This window comes from Neopelma chrysocephalum, unplaced genomic scaffold (assembly GCF_003984885.1).
Source record: "Neopelma chrysocephalum unplaced genomic scaffold, ASM398488v2 Primary Assembly neopelma1_103b, whole genome shotgun sequence".
Classification (NCBI taxonomy): domain Eukaryota; kingdom Metazoa; phylum Chordata; class Aves; order Passeriformes; family Pipridae; genus Neopelma; species Neopelma chrysocephalum.
Window position 1 is genome coordinate 3,813,828 of NW_020897767.1, and position 14,469 is coordinate 3,828,296.

Genomic DNA, 14,469 nt, shown 5'->3' on the forward strand with positions numbered 1-14,469 from the left:
AAACCTTTCTGTGCAAAGCAATGAGCACATAGTGCAACTACCTGCAAGCCATGGCAGTTTTGTTCCTGAGCCACCCACAATGATCTACTCTTGTGCAGAAAAACCCTTCAGCCCAGAAGCCAGTCCCTCCCAGCTCTCCTTGCTATCCTTGTAAAGTTGGGCAAATCACCGTGAAAAAGGTATTGAAGGGCACTTCACTGGATTATGTTTTCATTCTGGATTTTCCAGGAGCACAGTTTTCTGCTTTTTGTAAAGAGTTACCTGTGTCATAAATAGCACTTTGAATGTGACTTGGTTTGTTAAGCATCTCCCAGCACCAACACTTCATAGGAATATTATGTGGCCTTTTGCTAAGTTTCCATGTGCTCTAGTAAGAGCTGTTGCCTAATAAATTTGGAGGCAACTGGGTTTAGTCTCATCTTATGCAGTTTACTGCTTTTTCTCCAGCACATTTTTTGTGTTCAGGTAGGGAGGTTCAAATCCAAGAACACCCATCTCAAACCAAAGCACTTCTCCATCCAGGTGCCAGCTGCCAGCCCACACTCCACTTCGTTTTCCTCTCTAATGCATTAACTTTCCTGGAGGGCTTTGATTCTTGTCCTCCTATGGTTCCTGTAAGCTCCCACAAAACCATCCGGTATATTCTCTGCCTCCAGTGACTGTCTTTCTCAGGATATCTTACTACAGGGTCTGCTACTCTTGGCACCCTCTTCCTGTGACCCCAGCCACTATTGAATTAAATCTCTTCCATGGTTTGGCTATGAATTGCAGCCTAAAGTCCATAACTAAACTGTGCAGGGTATTGGAATTCAGCAGGAGCTGGGGCCAGCGATTAGGGATGGTAGACCCTGCCACTTTATCTGTCATGACAGGAGGGAAATTTTAGAGAAGGAAAATTACTGGCAGGTCACAGTTTGGAAGGAAGGTAGCACTAGTATAGGGCTTCTGTTTCTGCTGTGCTCATTGCTGTAGTATGAGGGATTGTGCAGTTCCTTAGGAAAAGTTAGGGCTGCAGAAGGGATTAAATGTTCCACTACCTCTTGCTGTGGAGATATGGATTTTTTTTTAAAGGTGTGATCTTCCAGCTATAAAAAAAGAAAAAACAATTTTATTTTCTTCTATTTTCAGGAAAGATAAATCTGAACAAGGAAATCTTTCTTAAAATCAGCCAAACTTGTTACAGAGGCAGATCTCTACAACTAGACGTTTTCCATGAAGGTGTCTTCACCTCTCAGGACCAGACTCTCTGCACTTGACATGCCTGGATGCAGCTACTCCCAGGGACTGTAGAGAGAGTAGGTGATGCCTATGAGGCTGGATCTGAGACTTTAGTGCAGGGCTGGGATGGCGAGGGTGTGCAGAGGGTGTATTGTGTTTGTGATGTCCTGGCAGTGGAGAAGGGCTGTTATGGAGCTTCCTTGTAGTCCTTGGAGATATTATTATTGTGGTACCCCCTGGTTGGAAGGGGAGAAATTTTGACACGTGTGCTGAGTGCGGAAGTAGGAGGTTTAATCTGCCCTAAGGGCTGAAACCTGCACTATATCTGGCTAATTTTGCTAGCTCTAGTTCATAAAACAACTTGGATGCAAGAGCACACACCACCCCACACACCCTTTAAACAAGCAGTACTCAGTAAAAATGAAATTATTGCTCCTGCCAGTTTTCCCGTTCTTGCCATTTCTTTCTTATCTAACTTTGAGCTAAGGCCAGCTGCTCTTCACCTAGATATTTATTTCTCTCAGATACTAATCAGTTGAGTAATACCTGGAACTCATCAAGTGGAGCTGGAAGTCATAAGAGCCCGACTGTCACCGAAGCCCCTGTTCCCAGCCTGTGCCCCTCTTGGTCTCATCTCACTGCTGGATTAGAGAGGAGATGCAGCTGATCCTGAGCAGAGCCAGCAGACTATAACTCGGAAAAGATAAGGAGTATTGTAACGTTCAGGGGTCTATCCTAGAAAAATGCACGAATCCTGCTGATTTTTTTTTTTTTCTCTGGCTCAGTTTTGAAAGGGCTCCAGGCAATTTAGATGTAACTACTTATCCCTCAACCAGGGAAGCACCATGGTTTGGGTTAAGAAGCTGATTGGCGAAGTCCAGGGGTGCAGACAGAGGTCAGGGGCTCTGTGAGTCTGATGGGTGCTATCTCTTCCAGTAGCCGGCTTTTGAACAGGGAGAACTTGTAATAAAGTGGTTCAAGTCTTATGTGAGGAGAGATGGGTTTCTGAAACATTGCCTGAGCCGTGGCAGTTCAAGGTGAGGCAGCAGGTGATGTTTTGAAGGGGACAGGGAGAAGGAAATTAAAGAGGCTGAGAAGTGTTGCACAGCTGTGCAGGTGGGGAGAGGCAAGGTGCAAGTCAGGCAGAGCTGCAAAGAAAGTGTAGGTAAATATTAAATAATTGGAATATGAATTTTGTGTCAAATCCCTCACTGATTTTTCACTGCATGTATACACTTGGCCTGTATATTTAGAAGCCTTCAAACTCTAGGTAAAATATGAAAGAAGACCACTAAATTGGTCCCCTTCCCACATCAGTTCTCAGTTTCTTAAAATGTGTTTATGTTGAAAATACCAGAAATCATCCTACCTGCGCACACTCTTATCTAATTAATGCTCTGTCCTTTATTTTTAGTGCTTCTAAAAAGCCAAAATGTTTCCTTCAAAGAGATTAGTTAAAAAGAACTGGAAATATTTCTAGGAAATATTTCAAGAACATGGAATTTTTCAAGGAAATGAAACCCAGCCAAGATAAAGTAACTCTTCTTCTTCACCTTACACACAAACTCCCTTGATTAGTATCAGCTTTAACCAAAAAAATGTCCCTTATGAGTGGAAGACCTGAGTCCTATGTGTCACCCCAAGAGAAATTTAGGTCTGGACCCAGGTTTTTATGGAGAAAGTGCTGATGCAGCTGCAGCACAGCACAGCTTTATGAATGGGGTGTTGATAAGTGTTGTGAGCAGCCATCATATTGGAATTACAGTGCAAACCAGGCATGTGCACAGGTCACTGCTTTTTATGAACACATGTTCCCAGATCTTATGACAAATAGGAAAGTAGCCCACGTTGACCTTTGAAGCCTGTTGCAAAGTCATTGCTGAGCTATTATTTGAGTAGCTTGAGGTAGAATAATGTTCAACTCAGCTTCCTGGAGCTGCATTTGAAATGCAATTAATTGACTGCTGTTAGTTGTCAATTAACATTTATTATCAATTAGTTCATCAAATTGATTAGTTGGCAGGACCTTAAAGCCTAAATGCACTCCTTTCCATTATAAATATGTCTATAAGAGTAAAAGCTACTCACTAATTGATGTCAAACTGAAATTGCTTATGTTGGTCAAGAGACAGAGCACATTTTTTTTTTAAATCCATATTAAATTAATTTTGCAGCAGAAACATCAGTAGTACATTATTTTAAAACACTGTCTTTGGTGCATATGACTGTGTGTACATCTCTTAAAACCACTAAAGTTCACAGGTATGATATAGGAATTGCTGGGAGCCTTTTTCCTTGTTTGAGAAGTGATGATCTTTCAGTCTACCAGACTAATTTTTTTATTAGTCTGCCTGCTAAAACATCTTGTAGCAAAAAACATGGCATGAAAGCCATTCAGTTTTAGCAGATCTATTGCAAAACCATTGACATTTCTCCCTTCCCCACTCTCTCCCCCCTTGGGCCTATCCACAATTTGGGGGTCCATTCTTGTGCAGCAGGCATTAAGCAGGATTATTCAGGAACATCTCTTTGTGATCAAAACAGAACACAAAATGAGTCACTAGGTATTTCTCAAAAAAAAAAAATTATATTTTCAGTGCCTTATTCTTGCAGGCCAGTAAACAGTTCCTATGTTTGTGAGAGCCTTATTAAAGAGACGAGATATCTGGGTTAGCTTTGCAGTTTTAAATGCAATACTTGTCTTGACTTATTTGCTCCTAATCCCGGGGCTAAGGAGCAGATAAAATCCTGAAAACTATTCCTTTAACTTTTTGTATGCACAAAATACCTGAGAGGGGTTATTCATTTTCATTGCCTTTGTGCAATGAGATTATTCCTGCATCCCCCAAAACTGTGACCTAAATATGGCTGAAAGACACAACATGTGACCTGCTTAGTGCTGCCTGTCATGGCCTGGAGCCACAGCAGGAACTCTATTAGTGGGAACGGCACAGATGCTACCAGATGGCCAACATATTGTCCAGAGATGACCCATGTATAATTGCAGAAAGTTCAATACATTCAGGTTTTGAATTTAATTGCATTGACCACCTTAGCTACTGCCGCAACACAATTTAATTTATTTAAGGTGGAAACTTAACTTGCAGAAGGGAAGAAAATATTTATGCTTTTAATATCACTTTTGTGGGGTTTTTTTTGCAAACTGGAGGAAGGCGAGCCCCGTGCACGTTAACAGATGTTTGCAGAGGTCACACTACCTGAATGCAATTCAGGCAATTCAAGCAATGAGGGAACAATACAAGATTTTTTTTCCCGTTCACTTCCTGCAGTTTATTTAGATCAAGTTCCATGGGACCAAATCTGGCAGTCTTGACTCAAGCAAACAGCCCACTGGAGGGAGGAAAAATAAACAAAAGGACTCTTTTAAATATTTGAGCGTGAGGGGTTTGCTTGAATAGCGAGTGCATAACAAGCTGCTTAATTTTTATCTTTAAAAGATACATTTTAGAGAGACAGCACAGTTTACCTACTAAGACTTTAGACTGGGAAAGTAAACCCTTGTATTCAGTTTCTCTCCTGCATACCATGGATAAACTGTGGATCATAGCAGGAGCCTCCTGGCTCAGACTAAGGGTCAGGACCTTCTAGAGCTGACCAGCCCTTTCCATGCAGAATAGCACTTGGCTCTTTTCTCAGCCTCCTGTGGTGCCTCTGTTACCTTGAGCTGTAATATATTAATTTTGAGTGGACTTTATATGTTTCTCTAGTTCAGAAAGCCCTCACTCATCACGAAGCTGGGCTGCAGTCAGATGGAGCAGTGAGTTCTGAGCATGATGTCAACTATACATGTTGCAGATCCATGAGAAATGTCAGGAGATGGGAACCTGGCTTGCTCTTCAGGATCAAAAAGTCCAGCTGTATGGGGAAATGAGCACGTAGACCCCTAAAAGAGCAAGTGAGAGGGTGAATTGTACTGTAAGACATCAGGAGTGCTGGTGAAGGGGCCACACGTGGGGCTGTGCTGGTTTGGAGCAGGTTCTGGCATGAATGGCCTCGCCAACAGATTTCCACTCGGATCCCTTCCATTTCTCTCTCTCCCATTTCCTTGCTTTACTGTATTGGCTTTCTAGCTTGGCCTGTGTGGGCCCTATCAAATCCCAAACATACTGGTAACTTTATTATAATTTTGCCTTGGAGTAAGCCATAGTCTGTTGAGTTATGTTCATTATATTAAGTCATTTGTCAACTTCCAGTAAGAATATTTGCAGAAGCAGTCAATCGTCAATAGATGGCTGAAAATCTAATGGTTTTTTGGCACGAGTATGTAATAAAAAAAAAGATAACTTGGTGGTGAAGGATGGACCTAAACCGTAACATGTGGTTCTGCATCCAAATTGTCAAGGGATGTGGGCTTTTGGCCCAGCAATGAAGGCAAACACGTCATTTCATATGGCTACAGCTCTACTCTTTCCCTAAATTTAGTGCTTGAGGACTTGATTTGTGTCCATTGCTACTAATATAGCAGCCTGGTTTCCTTCGTGTGTAAAGAGAAAAGCTTCTTATATACCAGAACCATCACAATGAAGAATTATTGTTTTAGGGATGGGGTGTGGGTGAATATTGCCCTTATTTTTTTCCACGCTGTCTCTAATCAAATGTAATCACCGCAGCATGTGTTATTGATTTTGTAATTGCTTCTTGAACGGTTTGGGCCCCAAGACTGCTACACTGGTGAGGATGTCATTTGGGTTATATATATAAGCTAATGGATGATGTATCTTTTTATTAGGAAAGCCCTCTAATATCTCAGTTAAAGATGTCCCGGAAGGCCTGGTTGGTAACACTTTCCAGTGTGACTTGACAGCGGTCTTTCACCTGTGCTTCCTTTGTGTAGCTAATTCCAAATGCTTGTGTTGCTCACTGTAAAGTGGTGAGGCCAAAGGCATGGATGTTTTCCACGTAATTCCTGTGGTTACGGCATCTGAGCTGCAGCACGTGGCTTTGGTGCCTCAAAAACTGGCTGACACTGTCTTGGTTCCCAAAACAAAGCAGTTGCTTCTGGGTACTAACTGAGCATCATTTAATGTATGTCTCAAATCAGGCTGGAAAAGCTGCTGTTAGTATGGGGCCAAAATGGGGAAATGGATAAAGGAAGAAGAGCTTGCATAGGAATTGTGTAGTGATGTGTTGCCCTGTGTGAAGGGAAACATTTTTTTTCATGGGTAGGGTAGGATTTAGGTTATCTTGGGAGAATTCTAGCACAGCACCACTTTCACCAACCATAAAATCCAGCTTGAGGTGTCAGGGAAGCCTGCAGTGCAGCTGGGACTCAAATCTATGATATGTCTGAAGTCTTGGAGTGGGGTTTGAATGATGAAGTAGGGCTGGCATTGGCATATTGGGAATCCTAAGAGAGGTGCTGCCCAGCCTGGGTGGTCTCCCCCCACAGCATGAGGGCTTCTCTGCATCACTGTAGTCTTGTGAGATGGCTGATGTGATCTGATGGCTCACTCCTGCCAGGAAAAGTCAGTCCTTCTGCCCTGCCTGCTTTGGCTGTGCATTCCCATGCTCTCTCCTGCATGAGGTCTGGTCTGTGTCCAACCCCTTGGTGGTCTGGTTCAGCATGCACTGCTATGAGAAAAGCAACCCAGCAAGGAGGGTTAGAAACATGCAGCAGTGACAAAGAGCTGAGCTAGACCTCTAGCAGAAACAGTCCATGAGGGCTCAGCTGTCTTGGGAAGCCTCACACTATTGATATCCCTGTGGTCTGAGCTCCCTCTTCTAGAGCATTCCATGAGAAGGCTTAAGGCATCCTTCTGGAGGCATGAATTAACACAGAGCTCTGATCCTAAGAGGACCTGTGCTGGTTCTCCTGCTCTGAACACCTGGAACATCCTATTTTTCTTTTCCTTACCAGCTGTCTTTTAGCTCAGTCAGAGGGATTGAGAATGAGTTCACCTGGTTTTAGAAGTCTAGATCAGAGCTGGTTAATTTGGGCTTCCTTTAAACCAATGGGGAGAAATAGATCCTTTAAAATGCATTTCATCTGGCCTGGTTTTATATCTACTTTAGAGTGAGGTTAATCCCACATTAATGGCATCTCCTTTTCTAGCCTGAACGTGAGAAGAGCCTGGCTCACATGTCTGCAAGATAGACATCTGCATTTGGTCACATAAATCCCACCCGTAGAGCCGCTCCACTAATGTGACGAACCCAGATGAATGGCTTCAATTAATAACAACAATAATAATATAGACTCTATAGTCTAAATATAGAAAATAACTTCAGTTAGGTTTTTTTTCAGATGTGGGCCAGATCTTTCCTTAGTGTTGGCCACGTTATTTTTGATTCAGTGGGGCTCATGGTGAGTAGTTGTTTGCAATGGTCAAGAGCAGTGGTGGTACGTCCTTTAGGCAAACTAAACTAATAAACTCTTCCTGCTGATAGAAGTAGAAGAATTTTCCAAGGTGAGGGATTGGTTTTGTTGTTCTGAATGAGATTGAAAAGCAATACCTCCGTTGAAGATATCCCTTGTGAAAACACAATGGTTGCAACTTTCTGGAACCACTTGCGACCCCCAAACTTTCTCATTTATTAGAGTTTCTCACTCAGCTCAAGCTGAAGCAAACAAATGAAACTAATTACTCTTGAAGTTGGGTATTGCCTTCTTGAGCTTTATGAGCCTATTTTTCTGAAATTAGAAATTGCCTAACAATGTGGAATGTTTCCAGCAAAACTGCTTCCTACAGCTACAATTTTTACAGTCACACAAGTGCCTCGTGGGCTACCTTTGGGTAGGCAGCAGTGACATCCAGTGGCCAGCAACCTGATCACAGGTCTTCTCCCAGAGCCTGTCTCACCTGGGAAATCTCTCCCTTGGATAGCCTTGTATGAGCCCACTGAGGTTTAATACACTTATTCTGCTTAGTGGTTTTGGTTTGTTTGTTTGTTTGTTGGTTTGGGTTTTCTTTGTCCAAGAGACTCCAAAGTCCTCAGATAGATCTTCTCTAGAACTACAACAAGGACCATGGCAATCTACTGATTAAAAAAAAAATATGTATTTTTTAGGTTGTTGGCTTCAATGTAAATTATTTTAATATGATTGTCCACAGACATAGATGTCTAAATAGGTATTGAAGGACAAGGTGTAGATATCGATGTTGGAAAAGTTTGACCTTCTTTGGATTCTCTACAGAGTACAAAAATCCTATGGGAAATGGAGCAAAACAGTAGAGACCCTGCATATATTGCTTTAATATTAACTTATTTACTTTCAAGGCAGTGGATCTGATCCCAGTTGAGTCAGTTCATTGCAGACTAATAGTGAAGTCTGGGGTTTTTCTCTTTTATTCCCAAAAGTAAGCATTTTCAGGATTAGATCCATAGTTATGCACCTCTAAATGCAGGAAAAACAGTTGAACTGGTGGTGAATGTTCAGATGACTTGTACCTCCTCTGTGCTTATGTAGTCTCTGAGCCTTTGTAAAACAGGGACACATAGTCCACCTTAACTTTAAGTGGTTACTCCTTTCAGTTATGTCAGCTACTTAAATTTATTTGCAGACAGTCAATTCATATTGATCATAACTCGACCTTACAATGACCTTGAGCAAAGGTACTCTGTGACTGCTATAGATATTGTGATCAATACTGGAGAGCAATTGACTACACCTAGTTACTGATAAATGGAGTTTAAAAAAAAAAAACTAAAAAAAAGGGTACACTATTTTCAGAAACAAAGATAACTGCTCATTTAGTTGGCTGTTTGCGAAGGTTTAATATTGATACATGAAGTTATAATGACATCCTTGGGCATTCTCAAATGGTAGAAAACAATAGGGTGCAGAGTCACTGTGGCACATTAAGGAGAAAGAATCATTAGTTCCCAACTTCAAATAAGAAATTTCATGATATTTATGACAACAACACTGAGAACAAATACACTTACTTAGCAGTGCTCATTGGAGAAGGCATGTATCAAACTGTGCCTCTTTTCTTTATGTGTGAGCCAGGTCTAGTGAAATAAAACACTGCATTACTGTGCACAGAACAAAGCCTTTAGTACCACTTATTCTACTTTAGTACCACTCTCCTTTGCACATTTGTGCCTGAATTAAATTGCACATCCCCAGGTATAACCAACTGTAATCATGAGGAAGAGATCACTGTGGTCTCAGCACATCTGCTACACATTGATACCCCTCCCCACACTGCCTGAAGTTGAAAGGGAAGATGCAAGGGATGTTTTCCCCTGGTATTCCTCTCACTTAACTCAGAGTCCCACTGAGCAATGGAGCTGAGTATGAGCAGCTGAGACATAAGATGGAAGTCCATCGGCAAAATGGTAGCAAGCTGCTTGGGAGGGTGGCTTTATCTCCAAATCTGCTGGTTTCTGTACAGGGGAAGCCATTCCAGCATGTGCCTGGGGGTGATGTTTGATGTCCAGAGGATGCTCCGGGGACATGGGAACAGCAGAGCTCACAGAGGTACAAGTGAAGCTCATCCCTACCAGCACTCCTGAGCTCACTTTCTGTCGATGCTGTCTGCAACACAACCTGGGTCTGGCATTTTACGTGATTTCGGGCGGGGGTTTTGAGGAGCAGATTTCTACATGTGTGACATTCTTTACAAAAGAAATTAATTAAATGGTGGGATGGATCAAGCTACGCAAATCAGAAACAGGAGGGGAAACGTTTTGCAGGCACAGACCTCCCATAGATCTATCTCCCTGTGCTCTTCAGTGTTTCCCCCAGGCACTTAAGTTTCTCTGCCCATTCCCAAAGTTAATCTCCTGATCATATTTCTTCAGTCCCATACAATAAGTGTGGGGGTTTTTTTATTTCTTTTTCCCCTCACACTTCCCTGTTTTTTGTGGAGACAGTGCCCATCTCCAGGCTCCTTCTATGTCTTACTCTTCAGTCAAGTTATTTGTTAATAAACTGGTGTTTTCAGTGTGTTGGCACATCGATACAGTACAGAGTGGTTCAGTTAGCTAGCATTCTGGGAAATCCTTTGCTGTATTGAAGAACTGTAAATCTCCATTATTGCTTTCCATAGCACAAATAAAGAATCGCCTCTTACCTTCGCAACATCCTCTCAGTTAATTTTTAAGGGTGAATGCATTGCATAGTGCCTAGCAAAGAGGATCTGGCTGTGCCCAGCCTGGATTACCAGGCATTTATTGGGCTTTGGGTTGGTTTTTTTTGGTATAGCTTCAGCTGCTACCTGGAAATTCAGCAACAGTGAAGGGGAGCCAGGGCGAGCGCAGCAGGAAGCAATATTGAAACGTTCGGATGAAAATAATCATCAGGACTTCGGGATTTTTTCCAGAATGAACCTAAACTGGAGGCTTTGCCGATTAGTCCATGACTGATTGAAGAGGTATGTCACCTGCTACTACATGGCAGCACATCCCCTCGCACCACAATTGCCTGCCTGGAGTCATTATGGTGTATTACATCCTTTTGTTATCAAACTGTGTCATGTTGCATCACAGTCAGGAGCAGCCGGATGGAGACGTGGCTGACACGGTGCCTGTAACAGATGCAATGAGACATAGCATCCAAAGCACACATACCTGCTTTTAGTCAAGGCTCAATTTGCTCAGAGCGTATTTTGACATATCTACAGAGGGTTTGGAGTTGCAGGTAATCCCTTCTGTGTTTTGCTCTCGCTCAAGACACTAGTGTTTCTGTAGGACTATGAAGAAATGCAAGATTTAAATTCCCTTGTCTTGTTGCACTGTCATCAAATAGGTATGAAAACTTTCTTAGTCTCGCTAGTGCAATAATTGCATGAGATCTGGGAACTTTAGGCACTCTGGGAGTGTTGTTTTAAACCGTAATCCCCAAAATTGAAGCAATAAAAAGGTCTTCTAGTTACTTTTGTAAAAATGAAGAAACTCTTGTAAAAGTCTAAGACTGGGCTTCCAAACTATGAGGTGTATTAAGACAGTGATATAACAAAAGCAAAAAAAAAAATTCTTATATTAATTAATCTTGAATGAAAACAAATTTTTAATATGAATGCATATGATATTCATGGCATGCCAAATGAATTCTTTATGATCAGAGCCGCTGCAATCAATACTAAATGAATTCATAATAAGACATTTAAAATACAGTGTTACCACAAAAAAACCCAAACAACAAAACAAACCAATAAAAGGCTACCATCAAAACTGCAGCCTCAATAAAAAATTGCCCAGGAAGATGGTTTTAGTTATGATGGTCAATGGTAATTCTTCATTTATTCTTTTGTTTTACCTCTTTCTCTCCCTCTTGTCGGAACATTCATACAAACCTTCTTGAAGGGTAGGACAATGGTGTGAGAGGTGCATGGTGTGGGTCAGTGGTGATTGGGGGCAGCACAAAGGGGTGTCTGATGGATGGGGATGAAGAGACACCAGGGTGATATTATCAAGGAGAATTGCAGAAATTATGAAGGGAAGAAGAGCAAAATCAGAGAAAGATGGGCAAGAAATAAAAAGGGAATAGAGGCTTCCTCTAATAGTGGTTGGTGGGTGATAGGAAAATGCTCCATAGGACACACTAATTCCAGCATTTGGTAGTGAGGCTTTTGGGGCTTTTTGAAAAAAAGGAAAAAAAAAATTTTTTTCTTCCTATGAACTAATACTTTAGTTGCCTAATCTCTTGAAAATCTTATGGACCTAAAAAGTTGGAAGCTAAAAGTGCAAGTTAACCTAGTAGAGACAGCAACCCAGGAGCACGGGTTCTCCTGTGCTTTGGCAGCACGTCAATATTTGTTTTGCTGTGGGTATACTTGCAAGGTGAGGAAAAAATACTTTCAAAGAATGGTCCTTACTAGGAAATCCTCCCCAGTAGGTACATTACCTACCTGGAGCTGTCATGCAACCTCTGAAGTAAAAGGAATTACCTGTGCTGTACTGGTATAGCTGACAGCTAAATCTGCCCTAATCTGCCTTAATTATACTCTTCAGTTCAGGGTCTTTCTGGTGATTTGAGGGCGGGAGGTTCAGCAGGGAATAAGAGTCAACTGCTTTCCCTTCTAGTTAGAATAGGGGAGAATTAGCTGGATGACATTAGGAGAGTTTCTAAATATCTTTCCTGCCAATATTTGATTAGGGACTTTAATTTCATTAGACAAACTGATTTTTTCATTAGCCAAACTGATTTTTTCATGCATTGCTCTCTCCTTTTAATGTGTAAATTACATGGGATTTGACTCTCATTACTACATTGATATGGGTGATGCCTTCAAATGGACACCGGCGCCAGCGCCGTGTTCACGGACGGGTCTACTGAGAAGAGCTGCTTTGTGCTTTGCTTTGGGAAGTAATTTCTGTAAAAAGCCAGTTCATGATTCCTCTTGCACACTCTTTCTCAGGAGAGTAAATTCTAGCAAATGACCTGGGTCTCCTGGTTATGATATGAAGTAGGATTGCATCATATGGAGCATAGTTTGGGTAAAATTGTGGGGTGGAGCTGATGGAGGATGCAATTCAACAAGTACAAGTGCCTACTTTGAACCTGAGGAGTTCAGTTGCAATGATTTCAGGGCAGCCTCTGCATTTCCAAATCAAGATTGCCATAATCTGCTATCTTTTCCATAGTATTCATTTTGACCATTTACCTCCCATGTCACGTGTGCGTCAGTTTTGTAGGAACATTGTCACCATTTTATTTTACTTTTGCCAAACAAATGAAGCATCTAAGCAATAACATGGAAAGGTATTTCAAAATGTATTTTTCTGGGGTCATTTGGGGTAAAATGAAGCTGAAAAAGAGAAGCAAGATGAAGTTTCCAAGTACTTCTGTAATTATGAATGAGCTGGTTCAGCTCCAGCCCTAAAGTCTGGAGCACTGCAGATCATGGTGCATCATGTTCCTTGCTGCCTGGTGCTGTATATGCCCAATAAAGCATTGGGGGATGTAACTGTGCTGGTATTAAGCACATGAGATAAAACTAAAACCAAAATACATTGGTTCCAAAGGCACAGCATTTGAGGCTGAGATTACATTAAAACTTACACATGAAGTTGAATGAATACTTGTTTTACTGGCTCCTCAGAAAATACAGGTGCTGAAGGAAGGGAGCCCAGTTGTTATTGCCGGATAAAACTCTCTGCTTGGAGTGGAAAAAGGGGAATTTAAAGCAGTGTTTGCTGTTGTTGCATAGCTTTTAAAAAAGAAAAACAGAAGCTTTTATTATCAAGGCTGTTATGGGAACACCCATCATTTTTATAGGCCTGTGCTTTGGTAAATAAACACGTTGACAGAATTTCTGTAATTGTTTTGAAAGTATTTTTATTAAAAAGGGCTTATTTTGTGCAATACTGAGTAGATCTGCTCAGAACTGAAGTAGAATGAACTTTGATATTTAAGATTTTTTTTTTATTTCAAACTATTTCTGTCTTGGGCAAGGCTGAACTGAACATCTCAGCAGGTGATGCTGTGCATCAGAAGAGCCAAGGAAAGACGAAGTGTCTTGCTTATTGGTGATCAACAATTTAGCATTAACAGGGTTGCAATATTGCATGGTTTAGCCAGATCGTAACGTTTTGTTTTTCAGAATTGTTAAAAGTTGAATTCTGGATTCAGTTCTTTGATGCCTGCAAAAAAACCTAAGCCATGTATGGAAATACTTCAGCTTAAAGTTTCCAAATGTTTGTGAGTTCTCAGAAAAGAAAAGTCTGTGTTGGTCTATAAGAAATGAGCAAAATTTCTCTATCAAGACCTGTTTTTCTGCAAAGTGTCCTTTACATTTTTGCAGAGTCTCCACGTCAGGCAAAGTATTTTCCCCCATATTATATAGTAGGTATGGATTTATTTACACTAAAATATAACATCATTATATAATAAGTTTTCTTGGAGTGCTTGGTACTGTACAAACCACAAAAATTTTTGCTTCAGTGACCTTGTAATATAAAACTGAGGGAGCAATCACATTGCATTATGTGCCAGTGTGGTGAAATTAGTTTTGCACTGCCTAGGCAAAAGGATCTCCCTTGTCATCCAAATTACAGGACTGGGGCCCATATGTATGCACTCTGCCTGTTTGTTTATGCCATACAAATGGTAATACCGGGAAATATTTTTAAGAGTTGATGTCCCTTTTCCCTCTGCATTTGTGGGTTTTGTTGGTTTTGTTTTTTTTTTTTAAATATTTTTCTCCTGGGTAAAATGTGACCGTTCAACAGAGTTGAAATGAGTTATGTTAATCTTCCAACATAAATATGAAACACTTTGAGTTGTTTTGCTGTCATTAGTCGTCCAGCTAAAAAGCAGGGAGCAGTTTACAGGCAGATCTC

At 41.2% G+C, this 14,469-nt stretch overlaps 1 long non-coding RNA gene across 1 annotated transcript; it reads right to left on the bottom strand.

The window, feature by feature from the left end:
• Positions 1-7,989: 7,989 nt before the first annotated feature.
• On the bottom strand, positions 7,990-10,602 carry LOC113973609. Its single transcript, XR_003536277.1, has 3 exons — positions 10,260-10,602; positions 9,127-9,192; positions 7,990-8,217 (listed from the first exon to the last, which is right to left on the bottom strand). It is a non-coding gene; the product is annotated as an uncharacterized LOC113973609 (long non-coding RNA).
• Positions 10,603-14,469: the final 3,867 nt, after the last annotated feature.